At 30.4% G+C, this 13606-nt stretch overlaps 1 long non-coding RNA gene across 1 annotated transcript in view; it reads right to left on the bottom strand.

Annotated features, from left to right (window-relative positions):
• LOC100572145 overlaps window positions 1–5940 on the bottom strand; it is a 12197-nt gene extending 6257 nt beyond the window's left edge. The window contains exons 1-2 of the long non-coding RNA XR_119056.4: window positions 5701–5940; window positions 1511–1704 (exon numbers count right to left, since the gene is read on the bottom strand). This is a non-coding gene — a long non-coding RNA (uncharacterized LOC100572145). The remainder of the gene's footprint in view (window positions 1–1510; window positions 1705–5700) is intronic.
• Between the last annotated feature and the right edge of the window lie 7666 nt (window positions 5941–13606).

The raw sequence follows: 13606 nt of genomic DNA, 5'->3' as shown, positions 1-13606 counted from the left end.
CCCTTAACGGCGCAGGCCGATACAATATGTGAAATGAGTTGCTAAATTTTACTCCGTAATAAACGATCGGCACCGACACTCTTATTAATACTCGAACATTACTTTAAACCACCGGAAACTTATATTACCATGCTTCTATCATATATTATAATAATAAATTCTTACGAAAAAAAATATTTGACGAATTTGTTTAAAACGTTTTGATTATTTTCGACAATTGTGTCATACATGTATATTGTAACTGAAATAGAGATACTAAAACCTTCCAAGGGACTTGATTACGTTCTAGGGGGACTTAAGACCCCCCCACCCTAAAGTCCTCCCCAATATCTGCCTATGCGGGCACTCGATATAGATTTTTATACCGCATGATACTATTAGTTATTACTATATCATATGTGTTGTAACTTACAAGTTTTTAAGGGTAAGAATAATTCCCACTATAAAAAAACCAGGAGGGGGAAGAGCGCATCAAAAAAATGTATACCCAGACACCCAGGACAGCAAAATCTTAATTATGCCATATCGCGTAGCCATTTTCAAGTAACCATCTATAAACCATAAACCGTTGAATAATGCAAATAGAAAGGTGCTGATACCTGCATCATATTTTGTTAAAATGCAAAGCACCTACTATATACAGTAGACGCCGCTTATAACACTCACGGATATAAGGTTCAGTCGCTTATTAGACTCAAAATCGTCTGGAACGGTCCGGACGTATCCAAACACATTAAAAAAAAAATCGGTTATAAGACTCAACACTTCGGTTATAAGATTCAAATTTTGTAAAATAAATAGTAAAAAATAAACTTTTTTGGTTATAATTTAGAAATAAATTGGTATTGAAAAATTAAATAATATTCGTGTTGATTATTTCTAGTTTCTGTTTGTACCTTATAACGTATAATAATTTTTATCGCAGATATGAGTTCACATTTATCGCAACGATTATCGTTATTCGAGCTGTCCATCACCGTGGTACTAATTTCAATGTACATTACAAATACAAACAGTATATTTTCGGAATATTGGAACAAAATAATAAACAAACCAAAATTACAAATTGTTTTCAAAAATAATTTTTCAAAATAAATAATAAATAATAATAATTTTTTATTAATGTATAATTTTTATAATATTTTTATATGTAATCATAATTTTAGTTTTTTTTCTTATCTGAATTATTAAATTTATTCAATAATAAGTATGTAATATTATGTAATATGTGTTAAAGTATTAAAATTGAAGCAAAATGTGTAATTAAATAAAATTTATAAATACGTAATTAATTTTTTTTTCCCACTTCGCCCATAAGATTCATTCGGTTATAAGACTCACTTTATGCTGGTGCCAAAGTGAGTCTTATAAGCGGCGTTTACTGTATAACATTAAAACCAGAACTATGTATTTTTTTATGATTTATGATGTCACTTTAATTGAAAAAAATTTCTATTAAAATGACAGTACACAATATTATGTACAATTTCCTAATCAATATTTAAATTACCATTTACGTCGAACCATGTACACAACAGTAGTGTCACGTTCGCCTGTACACGTCTTGTAGGTGTGATTTGTGTAGGCGTAGTATTTCCACCATCATCAATATTCTCATTGCCATCGTGGTCTTCAATTTGAATTGAATCTGATCAATAATCTGCTTCAGGATTATATTAACTTCATGGATCTTCAAATCGTATTCTAACGCAGACAGAATTTCGTCAGAATCCATTTTACAAACTATTCTAAACTAACTGTCCAAACACCAAACTTAACAAGATGAACAGACAGAACATTTTAATGTGTTTTAACATAATCTTATTAAAATTATTATTTTGTAGGTATTGAATATTGATCACGGACTACTACCATTGATTATAAATACTAGTATGCCTATAATTACTATACTGGACTGGAAACGAAACGTTTACCGTCGGGCCTCGCCGTGTCCGCGAGAGAGCGTTTCCCACCACACTGCTGCACTGACTGCACCAGTGCATATTGCATGTTTCACTTCAATGCAGTATGCCAGTTTTTTGCACTCAGTGCACTGATAGTTGCACGAGCTCTTGGAGCTAAGTATTGATTTTGTGTTTCATCTAAACTTGCATCAGCCTGCATCCAGGACGATTATCGGTGACCTATATCAGTGCAACCTGGATGCAACAGTGCGGTATGGTGAAAAACGCTATAAAAGTGCCGACCTCCCGTCATCCGGGTTCCATGACGTTTCCAGTGCAGTGTAGTCATGACAACATAGATAGGGTATGTCAGCGACAATACGAGACGTATGCCGGATCGCACAAAACATTTAATGGATCGATAGTGAGCTAATGGTCCCTTAAACAAGATTTGGTGGCACGTAATTGATCCAATAAATTTAATAAATTTTTTATGCAACCCAGCAATCCGGGTTAGCGCGTCCCATCCTTCCCAACCATAGTCGCAGGTCGCCTCATTTCATTGGCCGTTACAAATTACCCGGCCAACTTAGAGCGGCGAACCAGCTAATAGAGGGGGTGAGGAGTGGTAGGTGAACACGATGTGTATCGAAATGTTGCTAACTATTTTGTCATGACTGTACTGCCCTGCTAAACAAAAGTGCCGTAACTCGAAAAAAATATAAAAAAATGAGTTAGTGTACCCCCTGAATATACCCCTGAAATTGCATTGAATAGGCAATAAAATCAATTATTTTAAATTTGAAAACGCCGTAGGTAACAAAAAAATTAGAAGTATTAAGTAAGAACGACGCATCTTACACTAACTAAGTATAAACGCCCTAAATGTATTTAAACGCAGTTTATATATATATTATATACGGAATTTTCGCATAGCATTTCTATGTTCTACCCGAGTTACGTAAAATTTACTTGTGGCGTTTATTCTTAATAAATAAAAGTATTAACAGCTTTATCGCTAAGTTATAACTAGGGCTCGGATTTATATGTAAATACATATTTTCTCTGTGACATGATAAACTTATTTCGGCAAGTGATAAATTTTTTTCACAAGATTTTTGATAAAATGAGCTATATTTGATTTTACATATTTTTACATATTTTGTCATAAATACATGTTTTTACATATTTCACAACTATTCAATTTTTTCTCACATATTTAGACAATTATACTGTTTTAATGTCTTTTCTTCAGAGTTAAAATAATTGAAAGGTTATCATGACTATATATTATACCGACGATTTTTTGAATTCGAAAATTTAAAAGTGCATATTATTATTAATTGTAATCAAGATAATTAGATAACTATAGATAAATATGCATATTTTTATCACACTTAATTTTATTATTAATTATTATTAAGATTTTACGACAATATCGGCGATCTTTTGGATTCGAAAATTTAAAAATGAATGTTAATAAATGTTTGTAATCAATATCATAATTAGATAAATATAAATTTTTTATTACATTTTATTATATTATTAATTACCTATTATTATTATTATTATTTTTTTTTTTGATAATACATAATATTTTGAATTCCTTAGCACATATATTTTATGTACATACTTTTATTGTATAAATACATACTTTGGTTATATAAATACATATAAATCCGAGCCCTAATTATAACATAAAAGTAACTTTTATTCATATAATAAGTGAATATTACTTTTAAATACAATTATTATTTCATTGCATTCCTCGCCAATAAAACTATAAAGGTGGATATGTTTTATGCTAAATCAAATAGACTAACAAATAATAAAGGTATAATAAAATGAAAAAAACAAAACCTATAAATTGGTTTTTACGGCACTTTTGCTTAGCAGAGCAGTGTAGTTGTAGTCCATGGTATTGATGAATTGATAAGTGTTTAGTTTATCCCTTTATCTGTTACCAGCGTGATTTAAGATACAAGGCTGGGCATTAACGAGTTAAAAATTAAAATTAAGTTAAAACGTTAAGTTAATTTTAATTAAGTTAATTAACTCGTTACTTTTTTTTTCAAATTAACTTTTAACTTAATAAGTTACTTTTTTTTCAAGATTAACGTGTAAACTTCAAGTTAATTTTATTTCAAAAATATCTAAATTAAGTTAATTTTCGTCCGAAGAATAATGCAAATTTTTGAATGTGTTTTTACTTTGATGTATCATTTTAAATTTCCCCAGTAATTTTCTTGGACGTAAAGAAAAACGGAACTTTTCTCCTTTACGGGACACCCCTTTTTTTTTTAGGTTTTTTTGGCGGGGGACTTGGTCATTTTTTGGGTAAAAAAAATGTTGGTGAAATCAAAATTTGGCGCACGAAGTTATTCTCGAAGTTATAGCTAATTGAAGTTTTAACTTTATATATAATAACCCTTAAATACCTATAATGCTTGATTTCTCTCTACGCTCGCTCGGACATTAGAATCGAAAATATCCCCCTATTTGCTGTGTAAACCATCACGGGTGAACATAGGTTTTCAAAAATATTGTATTTAAAGTATACGTTTATTGCAAGCGTGGCCACTCGCTCGCTACGCTCGCTCGGACATTAAAATCGAAAATATCCCCCTATTTGCTGTGTAAACCACCACTAGGCCACAACTGGGCCCGCTTGGAGACGCGACATTTATAAGTTATTAAATGTTACGTATTATATACTAACTTTGAAGTGTCATAACTTCGAAACTAAGTCTGAGCCACAAATTCTGACTTCACCATCGTCTTCAGCGTACTTAACTACATAAGTATCAAAAAAAAAAAAATGCAAAAAAAAAGGTGTCCCGTAAAGTAGAAATATACCAGAAAAACTATCTAACAAACCATATTATGTGTCTGGAATTTTTATTTTTGCAAATTAGCAAATTTTAACTTAACACTAAGTTAAGTTACTTTTTTTTTTAATTTAACTTTTAACTTAACGAGTTAACGAAAAAAAATACGAGTAACTTTTAACTTAACTTAACTTAATTATTTTAAAATAACTTAACTTAACGAGTTAAAAAAAATCGTTAACTTGCCTAGCCTTGTTAAGATATATCTTGGAAAACTGACACTGTCCGTAAACAGCTCAAAAAGAGTCAAAATATTTTCAAAATGTTATGGTGTATAGAAAATGATAATATAAACATTCAGTGCAAATTTTCATGTATCTACAGTTATTCATTTTTGAATTACAACAAAATAACAGAATCGCTACTTAAGAAATCGAGTGAATATCTAATCTTGTAAAAATATGAACTTCAAACGCTCATAAAAATTTAAATTGATTTGCTTGTAAACATTTTTTTTTTTTTTTTGATAAAGGTAGACAAACTTATGAGGAATCTTGTATTACATTTTCAAATGTTAGATTTAAAAAGAAAATTTTTTATGAATTGTAAACTAAAAAAAATTTGCCAATTTTCGTAATTTTTCCGTATTTTATCAAAATTTGAACTTTAAATGCTTTAAAAAAAAAACTGTGACCAAGGATTTTTAATATTTTTCAAATATCATTGTAACAATATAGTAGGAGCCTTATATTAAATTTTCAAGCTTTTTTATCCAACAAATAAAGTTTTATTGACATCCATAGAAAAAAAGACTAATAAAATTGGAAACTGAAAATGTTCCTTAACAGTTCAAAACAAAACGAAATATTTTATCACATAATAAAAATAATGATTCATGATGTAGGTTTATTAATTAATAGTTATTTAAGCAAAATTAAATGCTATTAAATATAATATTAGGTGACTACCTTTTAGGTTCATCATGCAGTGCCGCAGTGGTTCTTTCCAAACGTCGAATTAATTTATGAAAAATAATTTTTTAAAAAATGCTAATAAGTTATAGGTGATTTAAAATCTATAATACTAATTTAATATTCATAATTTATTTAATAAATCTTTTGAAAAACGATAAAAAATTGTTGCAACTAGTAACTACAAAAGTCTGTACTGCGCGAGGTCTCGATTGGCAGTCCCGGCCAATGCATCTACCAGGTCCTGTATATGGCTGTATATGAGAAATCGACGGTAGCGGCATCCAGTGACAAATATAATATAATATAAGCTTATGCAATTTAACTATAATAGTTGTTTAACAAGCTTTTACCGTTCGTAATATTACTTTTTTACGTAGGCACCGTTCAAGACTCAAGTGCAGACATTTTACAATTTTCCTTATGATCTAAAGTACGGTCTACCGTCTACGTAATAACTAGTGCCTGCTGCAGTCATATTATGTCAATTTTATAAAAAAAACTTTATTTTTTTCACTACTTTTAGATTCTGCGAATCCGAGGGAAGCGAGAAATGTATCGATTTGGCGCAGTGAATCTGAAGGCGGTAGTCGACAGGATGCACTTAGCTTGCGTAGGTAATATTTCCTGTGTAGCCAACGGGGCCTTGCCTGTCATAAACATACATTCAATGTGCATCTAAGTAATTTCTCAAAACGTATTGACAAGGAATATTGACGACTATTTGTAGAAAAAAATGTGTTAATATTTTACTGACGTTTTTCATTTTGTGTATATACTATAAAAAGTAGCTTGTGCGTTTTAGCTTTAAAGCGGCGAATCAATAAATTGAATTTACAACAATGTATTTTTTAAAAACAACAGGTTTAGAAATAAAATACAATACAAGATGAATCATAATTCATCTTATTTGCCATATAAAATAGCATACAGTTGTCCCCCGACCTTGATGCTTCAATTCGTGGTCGGAGTTCGCTATCTGCCTACCTATATCTAATATACAGTAGTACTATATAGATATCTGGGGTTTTGGGTGACACGTCCTCTTAACAGTCATTATTCAATGAGATACAGGCGTTTGAAAATATGCGTGTAACGTCATAGAGCCAAAGTCGGAACGGCGGCGTAATATGTTTTACGTGTAAAAGTGTCTAGATCAACACAAAGATTTCAATCGTTAAAGATAATATTTTTAAATTTTTTTATGTAACCTGCTTAATCGTTTTTTTTTGTCTTTATGACACTGCTGTGATTTTAATTTCGATAAGTTTTATAGTTTTTTTTTTTATAATAGATAAAACTGTTATAGTAAATTTGGTACAATTTGGCTTATACAGCAATACAATGCCAGTCGCCAACTCAATAATTTTATTTAGTTATAATTTATAACATGTATATATTATCATAACAAGATATAGGTATTAAATTTTAAATCACACCCTGGTCTTAAGCACGTAAATATACTTAGGATTTTGAAAAAATATTCTGAAATATATTATAATTTATAGTATATTAACGTAAGTTATTAAAATCTTTGTGTAGATACATCAAACTACTTTTACACGTAAAACATGGAAGGCTGCTCACACGTCGGCTTTGTGACATATGCGGCTATTCATCAATTCTTATTATCTTATTTTTTTAAATTCAGATTTTTACCAAAAGATTTTTTGTAATTTGGACTTCTATAATACCGATAAACTTAAAATTAAAAAAAAAAAATTGTGTTGTCAAGTCCTTTAATACTATAATATTATCACTATGATTTATAATTTAAATTTTATTCCCAATTGATTTTTACACACTATACATACAATGGCATACATACATACATACATACATACCTACATATATGATATATACATAAATAAATACCTGATACATATATACATAGATACACACATGCCTACATACATACATACAGGGGCGTCACTAGACAGTTTTCTAGGGGGGGGGGGTGAATCTATTTTTTAAATCAATAACTACCCTATGCGTGTTTTTCAATAGTTTGGGCAAACTTAAGTCAATTAACTTAACTTTTTTTTAATGCGACTATGTTACAAATAAATTTACGCAACAAAGTGACCAACTGGCCAACTGTATATTTGCTGATTTAGAAAAATTTTAATTTAAGGCGTGTTTGGAACATGGACTGTAAATTTCATTTTCACAATATTGGTCTGGATGAGTTGGACAGCTCCGTGAACTACCTACTGCTGTCATGACTGAACACCCATCTGTTCCAATGCTGACTCAAATCTAGTGACATACTTTGCATAGCAGATACAACAATGTTTCCTAAGACTTCACCTGTTAATTTTGGCCCTATGTTTGGGTTTTCATGCTCATCTGTTTTTAAATATACAATATTTTTTTCTTTTTGAAATGCATCATCGTGACAATTTATTAAACCTACACATTTTTCATGGACATTGTTTTTATTGTCTATATATATCTCAATATTAAACTTAATTGAGAAACATGAGAGACACCTTTAGTTTCGTCAAAAACTGCACTGTAATATTTAAATTTTTTTACATCATTTAAAATGCATGTCAGTAACTCATCTTTAACGCAATCAATAATATTTTACTGAGTTGTGTGTGAAATATATGTAGCTTTTGAGTTACATGTTTTTAAATGTTTTTCTAAAATAGCATCATCTGATGCCACATGGAATTTTAACAATTCTCTGAAATTACCCTCATTTGTAACAGATGAAGTTGTAGTAGAAGTATTAATTAATACGCTTTGGTCTCGATGCCCTCTTAGAGCTATATTTTGACGCCCAAGAAATAGTAGGTATGGACTCAATAATGGGTCTGAGTCGTTCACGGTTTTCAGCCATAGTTTACTAACCAGTGTACCACTCAAGTAGTTATTACCTACTTACACAAGATATGTTTTATTTGAAATTATTAAAATTTAAAAGTATTATTACCTAGTATTATTTATTCAGTAGACTGGAATAATATTGTTGATGGAAACTTCGTATATAATACGATTTACCTTACATAGTTACATATATATAACGATAGATATATAGGTATAGATGACAATGACGATGATATGAATTTTAAATCCAACTTTTAACTACTTGTGAAAGTTAATGTTGAAGATGTCATATATGTTTATAAAGTTATTACTTATTAGTAACAATATGTTACTTTATAATGTATTGACAATCATACATAAAAAATTTATTTTTCGTCAGAAATTAATAATACACCTACCTACCTACCTAATATATAAATCATATAAATATAAAATATGAAAAATATTTCGATACGAATAATATAATACCAATATTTTTTCACACATCATGTAAACTTGAATTGTTAAAACTTAATATATAACTTTTGATAATAAACTTTATATATAAATACACATTTGTATTACAATAGGATATTGAAATATCTGTTGCGTGATGTCACGATAATGTCATTCTTTAATCTTATTTTAAAATTACACAAATGTACACGCATTTTTATATTTTTACGTAGAATTATCGTTGCTTACCTATATTTACTATTTACAGCTACCTATTTAAATGATATTTTTAAAATTATAAAAAGGAATATAAATATGAGTATATAATACCTACATAATACTAGCTGATCCCGCGCACCTTGTTGCCCGTAAAAAATGACAATTCTTAAAAAAAATGTGGTTGTTTAACTTCTATTAGTACACCTGGAGTGCCAGAAATACGCATGGGAAAATGGGTGCCCTTGGGACGAGTATACGTGCAACGAAGCAGCGTTTAACGGTCATCTGGAGTGCCTGACTTACGCACGGGAAAATGGGTGTCCCTGGGACGAGCAGACGTGCAGCAACGCAGCGTTTAACGGTCATCTGGAGTGCCTGACTTACGCACGGGAAAACGGGTGTCCCTGGGACGAGCAGACGTGCAGCAACGCAGCGTTTAACGGTCACCTGGAGTGCCTCACTTACGCACGGGAAAACGGGTGCCACTGGGACAAGCAGACATGCAGCGACGCCGCATTAAACGGTCACCTGGACTGCCTGAAATACGCACGGGAAAATGGGTGCCCCTGGGACGAGTATACGTGCAGCAACGCAGCGTTTAACGGTCACCTGGACTGCCTGAAATACGCACGGGAAAACGGGTGCCGCTGGGACAAGCAGACATGCAACGACGCCGCATTAAACGGTCAACTGGACTGTCTGGTGTACGCACGGGAAAACGGGTGCCCGTGGAACCGTGACACGTGCAACTCCGCTGGGTACAATGACAAGTTTGACTGTCTGGTGTACGCCTACGAGGGTGGGTGTGAGTGGGACTTTATGAACTTCTTGAGTAGGCCAAGATACAACCCCTCGAAATGCGCTGAATACGCCCGTGAAATATGGTCCCGGGAGCGCCTTCGTATCTCCGACAATTGAACTCAAGTAATATAATACCAATTTTTTTTTACCTGACCAAAAAAAAAACTGTCTTTTTATTATGAATTTATGTTACGAGTTCTTAGCGTTCTTCTTATATAAAGCAAATTAATGTTTGATAATTAATGTAATAAATTAATATAAATTCATTTCAATTTGTTTATATTTTCTAGAATTAGAAACCAGAAAATATATATACAACTATTGAGAGAACGCCACAACCGCGTGTACTGTCTCTGTCTTAAAAACGCGTACATACCAAATTTACTCTCAGCAGTTCACGTTTTACGCCTTTGGATTAAAAATTTGAGTGATTATACCTATTTTGAAACTAGTAAGAACATTATCTGCGTGTTTTGATGGAAGTTTTTTTTACGATAATTCAGTTTTTAAGTGAGCATTTTTAATTTACATTTATTATACACGCATAACTTCGATTAAAACACAGTTAATTTTCTTACCATCAAGTTTCATAATAGGTCGATTCACTCTAATTTTTAAGCTAAAGGCATAAAACTTGAATTTCCTAGCGTAAATTTGGTATGTTCGTAAGACAGAGACAACACATGCGGGTAAGGCGCCGTCTTAATTGAGTAAGTAAATGGTAGGCAGGTACCTATATAATACATTTTATAAAATTATTAATATTATTATAATTATTTTCTTTTTGGCACGGTTACTATCATTTGTTGCTGTTCTACCTATAGTAAAATATGCTATTGTTAAAATTGTTATTGTTATATTTTTATCTTGTATCCTCATTGTACCTGCAGGCAAACGTTTACTTCCTCTAGTAATCCCTGGTCTTCTCCTAGCTATTATTGTTGCCTGTTGGTTGTACTTTGATTGATGCTCCATCTTTATGTCTAAGAGATAATATGATGATTTACCTGCTGTTGCTAAAAATGTATTTAACTGCCCTCCAGTATGTATTTTAACTAGTCTTTTTTTTAAATTTCAATACATTTTCTTAAGTTTATTCGTTATATTTTTTTTTATATTATTAGACATTTGTTGAGTAATTTCATCTAATATGGATAAACAATTACGTTTTTCTAAATCGGGATTTTCTGTTGAACACTTTTTATTCGCATCATCAACATAATCAATATCTTGATGAATGTCATGTGATACAAGTGACTGTTCATGAATTACTTCTGTAGGTAATAAGCCCTCATAAAATGTCTTATTTGGTACTTTTTCACCTTATGCCAGTTTTGCTACTAAGTATTTGTCTTCTATGGTTACTGGAGGAAAGTTTATTATTATATTGATTTATCAATTTTTTGAAAATTGAAATCGTGATTTTTTAGAGTCGCAAAAAGATACTCTTGCGACCCCGTGCGACCCCCAGTTTACACCACTGATCGAAGCAGTAGCGTGCTTAGATTATTTTATAGTTCATACAAGATTTTTAACTCAATTATTTAGGTTGTAAATGGTTTAATGGTGGGTTGAAAATATGATTTTTCAACAAAAAAATTGAGAGAAATTTTGTTTTGTTGAATTATTTATCTTAACATTGAGACACGACTTTTTTGAGAATCAAAATTAGACCTCGAGGCGTGACTGCGTTGATCCTTGAATATTTCAAATCGATACGACCAATATTGAAGAAGTTAGGATTTTAAGTCGTAATTCAAAAACTTTAAATCGATATACATAACATATTGTGTTATTGTAATATTATTTCTTATCGGAGCACCTTTTATACAGAAAGATTTCATAAGTGGGCATTTCCACTTGTATTTCTACATGCATGCTCCACCCAGGGGCGGACTGGCAGATCGGGTGATCGGGAAATTTCTCGATGGGCCGGTCGAATAATCGAATTATGGGGCCGCCGGGCTAGGGCCGGACAATTTGGTTGTACAAGTTAACTTATTACGATTTTTAGATTACAATAATAGTTTTTGGTCTATTTAAAATTTATAGAATATAACATAAATAATACGTCAATACGAAAATAATCGTACCTAAAATTATATTTTGATGTTCTAAGAAACAGTAGGTATTTATATAAATAGAAATTTCACTGCCGCCTGCAGGTATTATTAATTTTTATTGTTATATTATTTAAAAATATACTGTTTTCCTCCGCTATTAACAAGACTGTTGTCAGTGATATTACTGATATTATATAAAATATAATTTATAAATATTAGTTCATTTGTATTTTGTATCGTCAAGTGGAAAGATGACTTTCAAAGTAATATAATAATCATAACCTCAGCTTTTTAAAGGCAAGTCAAATAATTTTTTAAATAATATTATATTATAATTTATAGTTAAGTTATTGTTAAAAGTCCCATTATAATCTGTATAGGTACAATTATTATTAAACATTGATTAAATGGTTTAAAATAATAATAAAAAACAAATAATAGATTATTAAGTTTTAGTGGCCTATCGGGATTAGCTATTTAAATGTTGAATCCCACCGTGTGTTGTATTCACAAATAAATTTTCCTAATTTCCTGAATAATGCTTTGTCGTTTTAAATTTAATTCTTCTTAATTCATACTGTTACGTTTCTGTAAGACCACATATTTTATATTTTTCTATAGTATTTGAATAAAAATGCTGATAAAAACCAAAGCTTTGCATCCGAATGTAACATTTTTGATTGTTAATAATTTAACTCTACCTTTTGTTATTTATGTTATTCAATTATAATTTATGTATATTAATTATGAGTTATGACTATAATATAAATTATAATTTTATTTACATGATAACTTACTATTGAGGTATATTATATGTTGAGGTTCTTCAGAAATAAAAAGAGAAAAACTTTAAAGTTTATATGGGAAATTTCAAATATTTTTATTCTTCAGCGTTTTTTTAAAAATGATGGATAACAAAACACTATAAATATTTTATGTTCAATACTGTTTTATTGAAGACTATAAAGAGTAAAAGCAATTATAATATCTATGTAGCTTTGTATAGTGTTTGCGTACGTCACAGAAGAAAAATATAAATTTGTACTTACTGGTTGACGATTAATGATATAAAATAAATATACCTATTGGCTATTGACAGCACATAGGGTGAACATCAAAGTTACACAATTTTACATTTGTATTTGTTTCTATTCACCCTATTTTATGGTACTTACCTAATTATCATTAATTTATTAGAAATAACTATATAAAAATATATCAGTGTTTGGAAAGAACGTCGTTCATGAACGCACGTTTACGCATTCACGTTCATATAATATAGTGAACATCACTCGTTTTTTTCAAATAGAATGTGAACGTGAACGACGTTTATATTTTTAATGAATTTGATTGATTTTTGAAATGTTCAATTATTTATTTACCTTTTAATAAATATATTTAAAAAATATATTAATTAATTATAATATAATAATATTAATATTTTCCATTATAATTACACTGTAATAGTGTATACGATTAGACCTTAAGAGGATGTCCGCGCACTATTCATTTTCTCTCTCTGGCCCACGCACAACATAAACAAAACGCAT

The sequence above is a fragment of the Acyrthosiphon pisum genome, chromosome A3, assembly GCF_005508785.2.
Source record: "Acyrthosiphon pisum isolate AL4f chromosome A3, pea_aphid_22Mar2018_4r6ur, whole genome shotgun sequence".
Lineage (NCBI taxonomy): Eukaryota > Metazoa > Arthropoda > Insecta > Hemiptera > Aphididae > Acyrthosiphon > Acyrthosiphon pisum.
The sequence above is the reverse complement of the archived record's forward strand: the minus strand, read 5'-3'. Positions and strand labels throughout refer to the sequence as shown.